Source organism: Trachymyrmex septentrionalis, unplaced genomic scaffold (assembly GCF_001594115.1).
Source record: "Trachymyrmex septentrionalis isolate Tsep2-gDNA-1 unplaced genomic scaffold, Tsep1.0 scaffold87, whole genome shotgun sequence".
In the NCBI taxonomy this organism is placed as follows: domain Eukaryota; kingdom Metazoa; phylum Arthropoda; class Insecta; order Hymenoptera; family Formicidae; genus Trachymyrmex; species Trachymyrmex septentrionalis.
In genome coordinates, this window is record NW_017306059.1 from 2510624 (window position 1) to 2530296 (window position 19673).

Here is a 19673-nt window from a genome sequence, read left to right on the forward strand (position 1 = left end):
TATGCCTATGTATGCGCGCGCGCGTGTGTGTGTGTGTGCATGTGTGCCTTTGAAATAACTGGGATTCCATTACGAAAGTGTGTGTACGACAACCTGCTCGGAGGTGGGACGAAATACGGACGAAACGAGTGGACGCGTGGTCGGTTCGGCAACTTGCGGACATTCGTTCGTCGCCATCGTCGCCGTCTCGTCGCGCTTCTATATAATCTAGCCTCGTCGAGAAATATATTGAAATTTTTCCGTTCCTGCAACATTTTGCGATGCTTGCCGTTTGTAAGGAAGCAGATCAAAACAAGAAAAAGATATCGAGTCGCGAGTATTTTAATATTGTCTTGCGTGAAAATCCATTTATCGTTGATCGAATTCCAATATAATTCCAATAATCCTTGGCAGATAAATATTACATTGATTATCGCACGATCACGAAAACATTTTATTTGGATAATGAATTGAAGATATCAAACCTTTTATATATCAGGAATCTGTACATGTCAAGAATTTACTTATCAGATTCCTAAGGAAAATTGCGAGTTTTATAAAAATAACAATAAATGCTTCAATTAGGATCATAAATGTTTAAGCAAATATTGCACCTTTTTTATTTTTTAAATTACTATATATTTTTTTTTAATGTTACGAAAAAATTATATTATTGTATTATTTTGAATCGTTATAAATTCATCACATTCATTATTAAAGAATATGTAAAACTATTTCTTATTCGCGAGCTTAATCGCGTGATTAAAATTTTACATTTGGTTTTATATGATATCTATTTTTGTAAATTGATTTCGAAATGAAACCAATTATGTTAAATCACGTATGTTTTTTTAATGACTGCTTGTATTTCACGTTTTCCATTTTAATAGATGCAATATAGGCATAAACAAATCTTATCTTCAAATATGTATAACTGTACAATATCTAAAAAATTAATTTAAATTTTTTATTACTTATCGTAATATATAATAATTGCAAACGTATATCTAAAAGACATAACATTATTTCGATTCGGTTTTGGTAGAATTCACACTTTAACATATAATAAACCGTACTTGAGCATGAAAATTATATTTACATCGGGCAAAGCTTCCGCTTGAACGTATTTATCTCATAATTACAGGATAAGCTTTCAACACATGAGTGAGAGAGAGAGAGAAGATAAAAGAGAAAGAGCGGAAATTGTATTTGCATACCGTATAAAATTGATAGCGATGACAGTATACATATACATATTTGCAATATTTCAACATATCTAATTTTCATTACGCAAATACTATCAATTACCTTCAATCAGATCCGATTGTGCTGAACAATTGAATGTTAAAAGAATAATACCGAGCGTGGAATAATACGTTCGTTCACTCTGACTTTCTGTATATAAAAACTCGACACATGATAGACGTTTACGGTAAGGCTGATTCGTGACTTGATATAAAACGTTAAACGTTACGTACACTTGCAATATATTCGGAATATTCGTATTTATCGTAGCATTTAGAAAAATCCCGTGTCTTCTTTGCCACCTTTTTATGCGATGTCATTTTTATCTGACATAAATCGATCATAAACTATATTAACTTTTCATGAATCAATAATCGATATTCTAACGCTATTCGTTCGCCATGAATTTAATAACACGAAAGGAAAAGCCTTTTATCGCGTAAGATATATATTTTTTTTAAATTCACAAGTACTTGCTAATACGAGTTTTGAAATATGACGCGATAGTAAGAGTTTACATAAAAATCGATCTTAAATATTATGTTTGCCTTGAATAAATCGATATTCAAACGCAATTCGTTTGCCATGCATCGAACAATACGATAGAAAAAAAGCCTATCGCAAAAGACTATTTAAATTCCTAAGTACTTGCTAATAAAGTTTTACGAAACATAAGGTGTGACAGAAACATTTAAAATTTAGAACGCGACTTTGAAATATTCTGCGATCAATTTAACTTGAAAATTCAAACGACGTTGTTGTAAAGATAAGATCTTTGACAAGTCTCTAAATATGTGATAGCTGACCTACTTTCTATCGCAACTATCGAAAGACTTGTAAATAGCATGATTCTACAAAACAGATTCTACTCGATTAGATATCTTGCACAATAATATCGAGATATCGGATAATAAGTCGATTTATTTAACTATTGCGAAATATTGTCACCGACTATTATTTCGTTTTCCAAGGAATAATTATGTGTAGTAATTATGGTTCGTATTAGACCGACGAGAGTAAATCAATTAAAAGAAATAAATCTATTTTTGATCAAAGCGGATTTTAAATATTTCAGAGTGAATTTACATAGGATATCCAATTCTCCAAACCACGCACTAAAACCTTTTCGGTCTTGAAACGCATTCATGGACAGAACTAGATTATTAGAGTAGTAATATCACATAATATTATATTCTGACTAAGGTAATATTTTTTGCAATAAATTAAATTATTTATATTTATTAATATTCTTTCAAGATGCTTGTTAATAATTTTTTCAAGATGCTACTTTATAAGCATCTTAAGAACTGTAAATAATTTCATTTATCGCGAAAAATATTACCTCAGCCAGGATGTAACATGTGATATTACTACTCTGGTTCTGTTTATAATTGCGTTTTAATTGCGAAAAATATTACCTCTCAGCCACAATATAATATTTAATATTACTACTCCAATTCTGTTCATAATTGCGTTTCAAGACCAAAAAATATTTCTACGCGGTATGCTACTTGGGTATGCAAATAAATTCACTCTGTGAAATATTTTTGCATTAAGATTCGCTTTTGAACTGAAAAGAGATTTATTTCTCTTAATTGATTTCTTTTTGGTTTTTTTTTTTTTTTTTTATACGCGTGATTATCTCGTGCATCGATTAAAAGCACGAGATAACTTTAAGGTCCATTGCACACTGAACGCGATGAGTGATGAGCGATATCTGATTAAAGCTCTGATTTTTCGGATACGATGTTGTTCAGTGTAAAATTCATCGTGTTCCGTGTGGAATGGGCTTAAAAAGGAATTTGGGATTTAAAGTGTTTATAGATCTACTCAGTTGCATCTTGATGTAGCGAATCTACCAAGATATCGATTATTATGAGAGAAACTTGTTTAGTCTGTTTTTATAAGATAATTATCTCTCTTTCTCTCTCTTTCTCTCTCGCACGTTTGACGCTGTACACATGCCAGCATATCGCTCATTGATAATTATGCTAAATGAAAGTATTGAAAAACAACGCGTTCACGTCCAATTAACTGATTTTGCATACGCACATGCGCTATTGTATAATATTATTATTAAGCCGTAGCTCTTTTACTGGAACGGTAAAAAATATCGTTTTTATCTCTATTCTCTCGGAAGTCCGTTGCTGAAAGCTATTCTAAAGAAAAGAAAAAAATACCTCGTTACGAGTTTGACGGCGGTGTTTGCGTAAGACGTAATTATCTAGATGTATTACACACCGGATGGCATTGCCTTTGTTTGTACACGATTATTTTTCTTTGTTGCAGTGATTTTGGAACTGTCGGCATGGCAAGTAATGTAGGACACGGCAATGGTGGCAGTGCTCTAGTGATTCTATTATCGACGCGCCATCGACGTCGACTAGGTCCACTTTCAGCCGGAGAAACGACGCTGTACCTACGGCCCACGTAAGTACCTCGACGAACTACCCTTCCGAACTACCCTTCCCGCGGATGAAACCCTTTCGAACTTAATGAACCGAGCCGTTCCTTTGAAAACGTTCGTCTTGATGATCTCCTCTTATTAGAGGGAAAGGCCATCGAATTTATACAGGGTGGTGCTGAAATAATCATCAAAACGACGAACGAAGAAAAGAATAGAGAATTATGATGTGATATTTTTTCCTTACTAAAGTGACTTGTTACTCCTTATTAAAATGACCTATTAAATTCTATTAAAAGAATACTTTTTTAATGTCGACGTACCGTATTATCGCTTATGATTAACTAAAAATTGCTTACACTGAGAAAAATTTCTAGTTGAAAATGAATGCACAGAAAATTTGGATTATACATATCAATAAAAATTTCCGTTATCTTAATTAAAATTATCATAAATTCAAACAGAAGATTTTGACTAGTCTATTTTCAACCAGAATTCTAATTAGTGCAATCAGATTTTTTTTCGGTGGTTAATTAACTTATTATTAAGGAACTTAGCGTTGAACGAGCAATTTTGATGGAAGAGTGCGCCGATGAAGTTAAATATTTGTCGTTATGCTGAAGTTTCTGCTCGGCATGTCGCAGTACTTCTTGCTGCACCCATTTTTTACGAGGTCAATACTTGCCTCAAGTTCGAGACTTCGGATCAAATAATGTGAACAATCGCGAAACTTCGTCGACGATTTCTTTATTCCGCGCACGAAGTACAGCCTCATGCATGACGTGTCACTGATGAATGCCCATAGAATAATCGCGGCTGATATTCGATTACCGGTCGGTCGTCGTAGGATCGCGTGTAAACATGCCATCCGAGCTATTTTTGCAGCGCTGTTTTAAAAGCAAACAATTTGCTTTGCGACCGCCTGCGCGCAAAAAAAATATCGGAGTCTGTATCCCATAACTTTGGCGAAAAGAGGGGGAAAAAAAGGAAAAAAGTCCTCTTCGGTTTTACGCAAAATATACATATGATGCTTTCTCATTTTTTAAATACGCTTTTATTGTCAGTTCCGAACGCAGGAGTCTTGTGACTTATCCGTGTAAATTATCGATATGTTCATAGAAGATACTCGGCCGTAAGATCTGTTTCGCATACAAGACTATCGAAACTGAATTGATTATCGAGGAACTTACGGAAGAAGCCTCCAGGAGATTTCTCAGCTCTTAAAACTCTCCATTACCAATAATGGCCAACCGATTGCCTGCGGGCAATTTTGCGGTGTATCCGCTACTAAGTCTCGAAGTAAGGTTCTCTTAAGTAATATCTCAAAATTGTCTACAGAACGCGAAGTCTTATCACTTAATCGTGACTCCGAGAATTTTCTTGCGGAAAGCTCCCTGCATTTTTCGCTTATACCCCAAGAAATCGTTTTCTAACAAGTTTACGAATTCATATAAATTCTCGAGAAACTTGAAAATATCGCTTTGTATATTCGACGATCGAGTAGTTAATGAGATCCATAAATTCACCGTACGGCTCACATAATATCGCCTCAAAGAAGAACTTTAGCGAGAACGCGAAGTACAGAGATTAAGAGTAAAAGACGGGAAAAAAAAGGAACTGGAAAATGGACGGCACATAATTCGATCGTTCAAACGGGCGTCGTAATGAGCACCTCCAAACACGCAGCCGTATACTTCGTCCTTTATGCAGGGTAAGAAAGTATGGATTATCGGCGACAAGCGACGTTTATTTGTTTGTCGTCGTATTAGTCCGCTGCTTTTACCGGGATCACAGTAATCTTCCAATTATTTCCCAATTCCAAGCGAACTCGACCTTCCGCAGCGTCGCAGTCGCAAAAGACGGCAAATTAACGCGTTTAACAGTGGACGGCGTAAACGGAAAACATCCGCCAGCGTCGGGACGAGCGTGTTATCTATTATTTGCACAAAAAAAAACTCATTGTTTACCGCGGAATCCCTCCGATTGGAAAATACCGCGGGGTATGTACCTCCAAAGTGAAACTGATTTCTCTCTCTCTCTCTCTCTCTCTCTCTCTCTCTCTCTCTCTCTCTCTCTCTCGCTGTGAGAGAAATAAATCTATTTTTCCAGAATTCAAGTAAATTCGTTATCTGACGTTGATGCGGTTATGACTGATGTATCCAGTGTTTGTCGCTTGAACACCAAAATGTTTAAAACGCCGTAAATGAGGCACAGCTGGCTTTTAAGATTATTCAACACCAGTGAATTGTTTCGCTCGAAATTCCATTACGCCTATGCACCCAAGTTGTTGTTCAGTATAACGATATATGCAGGGTTACTTGCGGGGAAACGCGTAATAATTTTGGGTTGTTTGATGTTTAACGGGAAATTTGTGGTACCGCATTGTGTCAAGGCGTGTTGCGTCATGTGTATACGAAAATATCTGGTCGGCAAGGTGGAGATTGTGCCGTGACTAATAAGCGAACACTCGCAGTTCTACGTAAGCGAAGAAATTCGTGAAGAAATCGTTGATTGCGGATCAGCCGTGTAATCGATTTGTCGGTTTCATGCTTGCAATTTGTTCGCGATTCTACGTATAGGCGTTACAAATATTTATATGCATATTATGCAGGAAATTAATTACAAATGAATGTAAATCAAAGCTGATACAGTCAATATATGATAATTAACGAACGTTAATGATCATTATCGCTGTATAATTGTACCCTTGTAATCTTCATTACGAAGCAAAAAGTTTTACAGGATGTTTTCTTATTATGATTATTATTATCAGTATTTTACGAGAATCTTCGATTTACATTCGCGCACTGGAAAAAGAATCTGTGGTTGCGAGTGGAATTCTGGTTGAAAATGGACGAATCAGGATTTTCTGGTTCTCCCATTTTCAACCAGTTTGTCTCAATGCAGGTTTTTTTTTTTAAGAACACCTAACGTTAAAACGTTTCACTGTATCTCCGAGAAAAGTACATTATCCCTGGGAAAAGAACTCGTAGTCTTTTTCCACAATCCTATCTCGACAGTGGAATGCTTCAATTTCAAACGTGGATAGCGTTTAAATAGCTTGGCTAGAACGGAGTGACGAAGAAACGGTTGATGATACCACCGATACATTTGATTTGCACTTAACATCGTTCAAACAGATCTGCTAAAAGCGAATCGCGATTGAACGCAAACCGCTTGTCACTTGATAGAAATGAACGTGGCGAGGAGTAAATCGGAACCGCGAAAAACAGGAGATGCGAGAAACGGAGAAAGCGATCGATGTTGCACAATTGAGATAAGACTGAGACATGTATATAGTATATCAGTATACGTCGCTAAACATTACACAAGCAATTGAGAGAACGTCATTGGTTTGCAGACATGGCGCGATCGCAAGCAGACAATAATAGGAGATTCTTTATTGCTTTACGTCTGTTACTGTCAGCAGAGTTGCCGTAAATCCGGATAATTGTAAAAATAGGAAAAGTCAAGGAATACCGCATGGGTCAAGGAAATGACAAGCCTAAGAGAATTTGTCGTCGCGATGACACGGAAGAAGATAACGATTTGTTTAATTATTAATAATTATAATTATGCGAATTAAACAAATCATTATCATGTTATGTGTCATCGCGACGACAAATTCTCTAAGCTTGCAATTTCCTTGACCCATGCGGTATTCCTTGACTTTTCCCATTTTTACAATTTTCCAGATTACCACGCGATGCTTGAAAAAGAATACCGATAAGAGATAACGAAATCATTAGGCTATTAATTTCTTTATTATACTAGTATAATATAGTATAATAAATCATTGCAAACTAATAAACATACCGCAGTCTTCCAATAAATGAACGAAAAATTAGCATAATATCTACTGGAGTATATTTATTAGTTCGCAATGATCAATATAAAGTTTATTAGAAAATTATTATTCAAAACATTGTAGCTGTGTATATTGTTTGTGTAACAACTTAAACGTAATAAATATCACAGCGTTAATTAACAACTACAAACAATTACGGCACCTTTCATTTTAGAGATATGTTATTATTGAGTGTACGCGCAACTTGATGTAACATTAACGTTTATTCAATTAGGAACAAGTTATTGCATAAAGCCTTCCCGGAAGAACCTTTCACTTGTGTTATCTCGATCGTATAAACTCTACGAAATTGCCTGCTTGACGGAAGATTTTTTGCAAAGATATTGCTCTCTTAACCCTCCTAATCGTAAATAGTCGTCGACTTACCGTATCTAACCGTTAAGAAGATAGATGCGTGTACGTCAGCCACCTCCTCTAGTGACGTCAGCAACGAGGAAATACCGCGATTGTTGCAACGGCATTGAAGTCGCACTTGCATAAATAAGTGGACATTAAAAAGAATTGTTCCATTAATTACACAGTTTAACTTATCACTTTTTTTTCTCTCTACAATTTTGTTACAGTACATATCCTAAAAATTTTTTTACGCTATATACGCTGAACACGATACCGTTGTTAAAATCTACCCGGATTTCGAGTAAATTGGGATGAAATGCCAAGAATGCGATTTTGGTTATTTTCAATATTTTTTCATAGCAAAAAAAAATTGTTTTTATACAAAGTCAACGACATCGAAAGTGCTATTCAATCAGCTTTGAAATAAATTGTAGTCGTCAGAATTGTCGTGTAGTACGTCAGGATTTTTAGTAAATTGAAACTGAATACAATTGCGATAGCATCGTATTCAATAAAAAAAATATTGTATTGTATAACAGCTTCGGAGAGAGAAACATGATGTTTTGTTGTACTATGTATTTGTGCAGAAAATTAAAAAGTGACAACTATACCTTGATAAACAGCTATACCTTGATGAAAATAAGTCGTACTAATTATAAACGTAATTTGAAACCTCTTGAATTGTACTTTTGCCATTGACTTTATTTATATAATAGAAAGAAATTTTTTGCCGTAGAAAATGTTGCAAATAGCTATCCTTTTGTCCTCATTTCATTCCCATTTATTTAAAATCTTGACATGTTACGCAAATCCTAACAACAATGTTCTAAAAATTTTTTTATCGTAAATGATATGCTATGATATTTTAAGAAAATTTAGTGTTGAATCGTGTTAATGATGTTTGAACATTACGCAAATCATTATCTTTAGCGGTATTTCATACTAGAACGATGAAATATATGATAAAGTTATTCCTTTTTAAAGTTATATTGTAGTATATATAAGTTTTCTTATTTCTTTTCATTTCCGTTCTATTTACTCAATTCAATACGATTGTTGTTTGTCACTGCTAGAAATTGTAATTATGTTGGAACATAGATGGTGATTTAAAATTTAAACGATTCAGAAATAGATCATCCAGAAAGATACCTTCAAAAATAAATGTCTAAAAATATACCTTTCCGAATATTGTGTCAAATCAATCTGATAATATTGACTGATAGTATTGACTGTACCTAGCTTTGTAGTCTTATCATTATTCAATGGTACTACAACGTAACACAATAAGATAATGATTGACATTTTGTGACAAGGCGCGCTCACAGCCAATATTTGGAACTTAGAAATTTGATTAGGCGTTCTTATTTCTAAAAATATTTTAACTTTCTTGTTTTCTTAGATATTTTTGGATATTTGTAGAATTTATTTTGGAATTTCATCATATTTACAATGCACGCTTTGATAGATGTTTTTCAATCAATTTATCATTTCGTTTTATTAAACCTTTAAGAGTCTACATTATTATTGTGTACGTTATTTCATATTTTCTATGAATTTATTTTGACATTTACATAAAAACTACGTATACTGTAATGTAGCTATTAGTGTAGAGTCGATCATAAAGTTAAAAGGGAAATAAGTCACAGTAAAAAATGCGAGGAAAATAGCAATATATCATGGTTATGTGTCTCGTTTAAAAATTGCAAATATCTCAGGTTTTTTCCTGTTGTTACGAGTGACGTACTGAAAAATATATTCACCCTAGCTGAAACATCTGCAAATGTCGCAAATCAGTCCAACATGTACGATATATATGCGAGAACGCGCATAAACGCGCATGAATGAGTATAAACAAACATGATTCATATATATCCGTGTCGGTATTTCAAAGAGATTCGCATGTTGAAACTGCGCAATAGAAACGGTGAGGTGTCGGGAGGCGTGGAAAAGTTCCACGTATTGTAATTTGGCGGAGAGGCGTTTATATGCACCCATATGTGTGGACATGTGTATTTCATGTGTGATATTTACGTCAGTAAAAAATATGTTTCCTCAAAAGATAAGAATAGAATAAAATTATATTAGGTATGGGAAAATGTTTTGTCTGAAATGGAAGGGATAGCGCTGACAGTGCAGAAACTCACAAGAGTATAGGTAGGTATCCTCGAGTATTCGTTTTTCAAAAACGTTGCTTGATCGTGTCGGAAGAGATACTTGGGCATTTGAAGAGATGACATTCAAGCGACATTGAGCATTTCGAGAGCGATGCTGGATTATCGGAGAAACGACGATACGCCTAACAGTTCCGTGTGTCGATTTGTGCATATATTAATATGTATTACAGCGAAAAATTAGAAACTAGAGTGAAAAGAAACGAATATCAGCAAGTGTTGCAATTATTATTTCGAATACTTCGTGTACAGTAATAAATTTAATGTTACGTAACATTCCCGAGCTTGTTCCACCGCGGTTTGTTTCCCTTTGATTGCGTATCTAATGTGAATGCGCCCTTATACCGCATTCCGCCAAGTAATTTACAATCCAATTACCTTGCCACTTGCAATACTGTGCTTAATAAGTTGCAACAGTGAACTAATTTCTTTTGCCACTTCTACGACTGCCACTGCTCCATTTTTTTTTACTAAAAAGCTCAACGCTGTTGTCAGTTGCACTGGGCAAACAAAGTTGTTGTTTTGCATCATTTTGGTGTTTTCAGAAATTCGAAAGATATTTTGAAAGGTAAACTTATATATATGTCTGTATTTGAGATTGGGAACTATAACAATACTCCCTTATATTGCACTTAAGTTTTGCATAGTCCGAGATTTGGAAGGAATTGAATTATATTGGGTTAATTTCGGTATGCTTCAGCTGTTTGCATAGTGTTGTCATGGCAACAAATTCATCGATATGAAACTGCACTAGAAACCGCGAAGTTCCACATCAAAATTGGAAATTTGATTACATCGAAAACAGATGCTCTAATTTATTAATTGCATTAATCGAAAATACATTTATCCTTTAATTATTTAATTTATTTAGCTTTGACGCCTTTTATCGAGCAGCCAAGTTTTTGCGAAAACGATTTTCCACCCGATAATTGCATTTGCGAATCTATTATCGATAGTCCTACTTTATTCATTTAACGTCTTCTGATAACTCTCTTTAAATGTAAGTAACATCAAACAGCTCTTGACAAAAATCATTTTAGAATCTTTTCCATCTTATTATACACACTTAAATAAGTACTCATTTCTTTTCTGTCTCAAGATTTGCTTAATGAATTTTTTTCAATTTTAAGAAAATATTAATATAAAATGGAATTTTATATATTTCCCTTTATTTGATTTCTTATTTATCAGATGCATTATCGTTATTTTATAAAATAACAGTATTGATGGGGATTATTCAATATTCGTGTATTGCGGCATTAATATAACAAATATTTGATCGGTTGTTTACCTTCAATCCTGATTCAATGTGACCAACTGTTCGTGGTACATAAATGGCAACTGTATCAGTATAGAGCTTATAATATTTACAAGCTTACCAGCTTACAAATATTATTCAATACAGATCACAATGAAATTTACTTATTATTTAGTTATTATCTGTTAATTTTAGATAGTAAACTTTCGATGAATAATATCAACAATTTTTGAAAATTTGTATGCTATGCGATATAGAAGGTAACTATACTGATGAAATAATAATTCTCGTTTAGCAGAGAGATTAAATTATGCATTAATATTCTATTATTAAATTGGCTAATCATTGGTACATGTGATGTGATATTGTTTGGAAAATTAATTCCAGATTATTCTCAGATTAGTTGGCCAATATTTTCCTGGGGTAAAAGTTTGCATAATACATGATTAAAGATGCAATCTTTAAAAAAAAACTGAAGAGAGTAGTAACATTCAAACTGTGTTTTTATTTCCTATTTACTTACTAATTTATTAAATTACAGTCAATGTGACCTTTTTACCCAATGATGTATAATTTATTTTTCTCGGCTTTTTATTCATAAAAATAATTTGAAATTTTTTTAGATAGACATAGGAATCCTTTTTTATGAAAATTTGTAAATAATTTAATTAGGTAAAGATTGAAATTACTTCAAAGGAATAATATTCAAAATCGGAAAGTATTGAAAAATTACGTAATCCATGTTTGTGACGTACTCTCTATTCATAAAATAGAGAGTGAAGTAACAGTATCAGATACAAAAGGAAAATGATGTGTTCTCGAGATGTTCAAGATGATCGAAAACCTTTCGATTTCAATGTCTGAAACAATCATGCTCTTCGAAATAACCCGACGTGCTTTATCACTGCTCTCAGCATGCAAAACGATGCATTGTTATCTCACGAATCACCCATTTCCCGATACGCATAATTTGCGTGAACGCTTGCGCTACGTGCGGCATAGCAGTACTACAGTGAATCAATATGATTCAATCTTCGTTTCGACAAGGTTACACGATGGGGAATATGCTAGCATGTCGCGATGTCTCTCGCATCGAACGATGGCCTAAATTCTAATCGTTCCAATTCTCGTGATGCGAATTACGGTGTATCGGACCGTCTTTGTTTACGGAAAGTTATTATCGTCCCGTTTGTTTTCGGCACACTCGGTTTCTGGTAAACGACCATTCAGGCCAGCTCAATATAATTTTGGAGGCATTTACGCCCCGCTGTTCTCTTTCATTTACCGCTGATATATGACGCAATATATAACGATACAAAGATATAATTCTCGTGATAATTTACCGCTTTGTTTCTATGAAAATATCGAAATGAAATAGCGATCTTTATGTTTCGTTATTTTTCGAGAATAAAAAAAATAACGATGCGCTCAAAGAGATATCGATTCCTTTAGATCGATATATTGTTAGTATTATATGTTGAAGATAAATGAGATTTCCGATTAAAACAGATTGTTAAAACAGTATGACCTAAATTTGATATACCAGACATCCGAATATATTTTAGTTTACGTTAAATTGCAACAGCAGAAACCTGTTTGGCACATTCATTATCGATTTTTTAAGCAGTATTGTTTCACGTATAAATATCTTTTATTCTTCGGCGTTCGACAATTCTCGAAATAATACGCTGATTAAGACGAATGACCGCACGTTCGCAAATCTTCCTCTCATAAATCTGCCTCTAAATTTAAAACGACGAAATGACGTCATCTTGAAAGATTGATCTTATTGTTAGACTGATGATTCTCGTATTTTAACTATTACTTTAATGAGTTTAAAGGGGACATGAATTAAACTATTTGTTTTCGCGATACGAATGAGTTGAAAATGTAATAAAATGTTATTTTTAATTCAACTTTTGCCGCGTTTTGACCGGGTGGGAAATATTTATAACATTAATATTATTAATTAAAGTCCCTTTGAGTTAGCAACATTGAATAGCGACATAGAATAAAACGACCAGATTTTTAAATCATTTAGAACTGAAAGAGAAGCCATTTTAATTCCCCCTGCTTCTGTAATCTCACTCCCTTTTATACATAAAAAGAAAAAGTCATAACAGCAAATGTAAAGAGTGCATTCATGGATATAAAAGCTAAAATTAATATTTGACATTTATTTAAAAAAGGCAAAAAAAAATCGGTTCTTTTTTTCCACGACAGCTTAGCAAGAGTTAAATATAATATATTCTCGCGAGTATTTGTTCCAATAAAAATAAATTGGAGCGAAATCAATTTTTACGTACTTTGTGACATTGAATTACAAGTATGGTTTCGTTTAGGAGTGAGATATTCAGTCTAAAAGTTTCTTATCGCAACTAAAGAGACGAACGCCAAGAGATAACTCGATTCTTTCATTCGCAAGATTGCTTTGTATAACCGCTCATTTTGGCGCCATTGTCTATTTTTAAGAGAGGGGAAGAGACGGCGTTTCGTTAAATCTCGAGTCGCGCCCTGTTCAATTCAACCGTGAAACGCCGAAGATTCGTGCTATGATTTTGAATTGGCTCGAAGTTTAATCACATCTTATATTAACCACACAGTACGGGTTTATACATCTTATTGTTCGCAACTCGAGACTTGGGCGCGCGCGCAACAATAAACTTGCGTTATCGCACCATACGACACCGAACATTGTCGGTGGGGCACCTACGCTCGAATTACCCCCGTCGTAATAATGGTAATCAGGGACGCGGCGCTTTATTAGTCAAACAATCGATTCATTTTCGTGATCGACAGTTCAATACCTTTACAATTAAAATAAGATACCGATCGATTATCCTACAAATGAAAAAAAGAACCAACGTGGCCGCGAATGAATGAAATGCTGCGCGACGCACATTACTATATACAGAAAGAATGACTGCTGAAATATTAAAAGCTAAAAATTTAGCTATCAGATTATTAAGATCTGTTCAAAATGCCTATGAGCATCAATATTATTAAATTAATCTCAATTTAATTTGTGATATTACTCTAGTTCTATTAGAATTAAGTTTCAAACTGTCTAAATTTCTTGGGGTGAAATCTCACTCTAAGAGAGTGAAAATGTAGCCTCTTTTAAAGAAGATTGAAAATATTTTACTTTTTAAAAAAGAGTGACAATTTTTATTCTTTTTATTTTCCTTCTTTTGGAGTGAGATTTCACTCCAAGAAATTAGAGCGAGACTGAAAATTAAATTCGGCTCGCAATTTGCGGGATTTGATGTGAATATAAATTTGAACCGAATCATTTAAGCACTAAAGATCCAGCTTGATCATTTCAGGATCATTTATACATCGAAAACTTTTCGTAAACTTTTAACTTTTACTGTGCCGTAAGTTATTACGCAATTAATCAAGTTATAAGCAATTAATCATTCACAGTCGAATAGAGAGTAGAATAATAGATTTTATTCTTCTCACATTCTGTGATTGTTCAATTTTTTTATAGCTTACGGTATAAGTTAACAGTTTACGATATGTATAAACGATTTTATGGGGTTTTTGTTTCCTACTTCTTGTGTATTCATATTATGGTATAAGATACTTTGTTGGATTAAAATAATTGTGTAGCACTTAAGCATAATGAACTACAAAAAATTTACCGACTTAAATCCTATATAATTATTTTGAGTCAACAAAATTATTATTTTATATCTGTATCTAGCTAAATTTTTAAATTACACTTAAGCAAAGTCGTTCTTTCTGTATATATTCTTTGGCAAGATGAAAGAATAATATTCATGTCACGTGTTTCAAATGGAAACTACAATTTCATGTCTGAGTGATAGGAAAAAAAAAAATTTATATTATTTCAATCGAGAGAACTCGAGCTTTGTAATTAATGCAATAAAATAAATTCAAAGTTTCCCAAACAATTAAAAGCAATGTAACAACGCAATAAACTCGATAAAAAAAAAATCTACATTATTTTACAAGTTTCAACGTTGCAAATGATTTCATCTATACTTATAAACTTTAATTTTTCTCGTGAGTCGGCTTTTTCATAATTTCAGAACTTTCCCAAGCTTTCCCCGAGAGAGAAATGTCATTCAGCAGAAGTATTCTTTTGCCTTTGATGGTACAAAAATAACAATCATACTTTTTTCACGTTTAATTAACGTACTTTAATTCTCTTTGTTAACTGACATGGTCTAGTCTGTCGCTGTGATTATTAGGAAGAAAAGAAACTTGTCCAAGACACAAAAGTATCAAAGTGAAAGACAAGTGGCGGGGGTTTACAAGCCAGGAGGATAGGGAGAATAAAACAAGGAACGAAACAAAGGCGATGGTCAATGTGAAGTCATCGTATTAATTAAGGGTTAAATACAGTATTTATATCCTGATGTCGGATGATCAAAGATAGAGATACGAGGCAATGTTCGGCAAAATCGCTGCGCTAAGAGAATTTTAAGAGAATATTTCTATCCGAGCTCGAGTTCTCTCGCCGGCGAATTAATCGGCAAGGCGGCGCGACATACATATATATATATATATATTTTTACTTCTCCCCCGACATGGGACATAAAAACGATTATGTACGACGTGGGCAATTTCCAAACACAGTCGGCCGGGCCGCGACGCGAGTTACGACGCATTGCTAAAATGCGTGTCTGCGCGACGCGGTGCGGCGCGGTGCGGCGCGGTCGTGGATGACTAATGAGCGCCGTCGCGTTCTCCGTTCGCACTGTTTACGCGTGCAGAGAGCAATGACGATCGAAAGCTTTCGGTCGCGTTTAATCGGCCCCGTCGGCGTCTTACGTCATATCCATCTAATTACAAAGTTGGTTTAACACTCCGCGTCGCGTCGTGTTGTTATCTCTCGCCGCGGCGCGATCGACGCCTTTCCTCCTCTATCTTTCCGAGTCAATTGTTGACGTTCTTTCGAGGGCGCCGTTGCCTTACCCCGCCGATATCGGACGGATGGTCGGTACGATTGACAATAACAATGGAAAGTCGTCCGAATGCCAAATCGATGTCACGGATCGTTGGAAGTGCGCCTTCGTAAATAAATTCCGGCTATCGCTGCGCACCGGAAACGCGCAAAATCGCGGTGGTGTATCGATGTGTGTCGGACAGTGAGCCGTTATGTATTTCGGAACCGTCGTGTGCGAACGCTGCCGATCGCGGTAAATAGATTCTTGTTTCCTCCCCCTCCCCCCCCCCTCCAAGGGACAGAATATTTGCTAACCGCTAGTAGACGTTGGAAATATAAGCACTTCGATCGGTGAGTAGGAAATGGCTTATGGTACCCTTTGGCACATTTGGCCCTTTGGTCAATACTCTCCGAGCTATTGAGCTACCAAGGGCTCTTACTACTTTGACTTTAATATTAGCTACTAAGACCCAGTTTTTCATTGTTTGGTTAACTCTTGTGGTTTAGAGGTTGATTGTTTAGTTTTAATTTTCATTGTTGACACTTGACTTTTCATTCAAGTTACTTTATTTTAAGTTAATTTAGTATGTAAAATTGTGAAATATTGTTCCTTCAAGTAGGTAAGTGGGACGCTCAGAACATCCGAAGCAAATTTTATTTTTATAGTTACGTTTTTCCATAGTATATAGAGTTAAATTTACATTTTATTTATATTTTTATGAGGTAGAGGAATGTAAAAATAACTTTAAACATTTTTTTTTTTACTTTTCTTTTTCAAAACAAGGTTTTTAAAATAATTATAGCATAGAGTGCTATCCACCTATTCATTTAAATCATATGTTTTTGTTATAACGAATTTGATTGGATGCACTCTGTGCGCACTGCTGCATATTAAAGTTATCGTACAGAGATTGACGTAAAAAAAGTACATTTAATGTTTAATATAAATATTGAAACAGGTTAAACCGCGAAATCTTCAATTCACTTTATTGTACCGTTAGGTAAAATGTTTATTTTAGAATTGAAAATATTCGCATATCACTTTTACTCAATAAAATCAGTATACAATGGCTTTTAATATACATCGGTGCGTACAGTTTATCTAACCGAATAAAATTCTGAACTGATGGAAACTCTGTTAATCGAAACGTATTCATATTTTATGTATTCTATCTTATCGGATAAATATATTTAATTATCTATTTTGTTCATCTCTTGGTTATTTAATTTTGTTATTATTGGTATGTAAACAAACAAACGTTAGTTTCTCTTTATTGTGCTTCAAAATTAATAATCTCACTTAATTTTATGATAATGTAAAAATTGTGTTTTTTAAGCTATGGATTTATATTATTCACCAAACTAATGATTTTGTATAATGATAATTTTAAAAGCTATTCACTACAAAACCATTGGTTCAGTGAAACTACAGAAGAATACAATTTTTACGTTATCATTAGATTAAGCCTAATCACAAGTTAACCAGCAAATGGAAAATTGGACCGAAGAAAATAGAAAATACTGGTACGAGATTCATAAATATTTTAGAATAGTAGACAGTAATCTGAAAGATTATCCTGCTTGAACTCGATTCGAATCTTGTGGAGTTCAAGCTGCGGCATTTTATTGGAGATTTCCCTCATATTGCATAAATATTTATCATTTTCTGTTAAATCTACCGCCATGTATGTAGATGAAATTGGTTTCGAAGCTTTACTGTTATGTACCAGTAGTTTCCTGCAATGTTCTGAAGTTTTTATAATGCAAATATATAAGCTCTATTTTCCAAGTGGAATCCCAATTGTAGATCCTCGAATAACACAGTAGCTACTTTTTGATGAGATAAATCTCGTTTCGTTTCCATACCTGAATATGAAAAGAGAATAATTTTAGACGGTTTCAAAGAGGTTTCAAGTCGAATTAGGAGAAGCCGATATGGAAGATAAGCTCAGTTAGAATATTTATGTAGAAATTTCCTTGGTTCAATGTTATTTTATGAAAGCTTCTTTGATCTTATATAATATTTAGAGATTTTATGATTTTTTTATATTAACGTTAGCTTCGATAACATATATTAAATATGTGATGATATCATATGGATAAATTTTGTTGTACGTATGTTTTAAATTGATCCACTTTCGAATAACGTAAGAAATCATTGTTATATAAGGTATACTGAAATTCACGAATCAAAATAATACAGTAAGTTTTACAAAAAGTTTTAAAAAAATTAAATAAAAAAGTTACTTGTGAATTTTTATTTTAAGCAAGTTAGTTTATTAAATAATAAGGATTTTAATGTAGCCAATTACAGACTACGTTTAAACGCTGAAGGGAGAGTTCACTAAACTACTACCGCACGCAATTCATGGGCAAGTGACCGTGTAAATGTAATTTGTAATTAGTTACATTTAAATCTTTATATCTCAAAAACTACTACTTGAAATAAATATGTATACATAACTTTTTTAATTTTTTGAAAACTTTCTTGCTGTAGCATTTTGATTTGTAAATTTCAGGATATTCTGTTAGCGCGCCCTTAAATGGATAACTGTATTCTAATTTTAAAAGTGAAAAGAGTGTACTGAAAAATAATTAATACTCGTAATATTACATTACTCTCAAAATCTGAATCAGTGGATAAATCACTGATATCAGTGCCAAGTATGCTACTAGATAATCAGGGACTACCCACTGATTCAGATTTAGAGAATAGATAATATGTATCGTATATATAAATTCAAAAAATAAAAAGGACGTATAATCATACATAAATTCGAAGGTTTCTATTTCTCTTCAGTAAATATTTTGTGTCTTTGATAAGGTTTTGCACACATTGTCTGGCGAAGTTTATGTTGCAAATACTATTATCATTTTTTGTCCGTTAGGAATGAATGATAAGAGTACTTGTTATTGATTTGATAAGTTTACTCGAGTGTATACGGTTTAGATATGGATTTGTGTGTTGGAGTAAGTACGTGAATTATCATACTCAGAGAAAGGTTTCTTCGATTTAAAGAAATGTTTCTTTGATTTAAACATTATTTTTTGAAATCAAATAAAAAAAATTAATTTGATTAAAGAAATTAAAGAAATTAAAAGAAATGGCATTCAAATCAAAAAAAGAAATTTTTTCTTTAACCGTATATTGCAAAGAAACATTTCTTTAACTCGAAGAAATCTTTTTTTGGGTGCAGTCTTTGAAATGTCGATCGGATATAAAAGACATGCGTCAGATGGTCGATCATTGTCAACAATTTCCTTAACACGGGAGAAAGAACGATATTTATCTTGAGAATCTCGTTTATGAGTTTTCTAAGCATTCTTGCAATACTTTACGTAACGCGAAAAGTATATTAAAAATGCCCTGATTGTATTTTTGTCACGCCGATACTGTGAAGTTACAGAATATTGCGAAAATTAACATTTTCCAATCGAAATTGATATTTTGTTATTGAAAACCAATTAATAGTTGTAATATTACATTAGATTAT

The 19673-nt window shown here is 33.7% G+C and overlaps 1 long non-coding RNA gene across 1 annotated transcript in view; it reads left to right on the plus strand.

Moving 5' to 3' along the window:
• Window positions 1-19673, plus strand: part of LOC108755485 — a 47645-nt gene that overhangs the window by 18198 nt on the left and 9774 nt on the right. Inside the window, exon 2 of the long non-coding RNA XR_001939769.1 lies at window positions 3514-3654. This is a non-coding gene — a long non-coding RNA (uncharacterized LOC108755485). The remainder of the gene's footprint in view (window positions 1-3513; window positions 3655-19673) is intronic.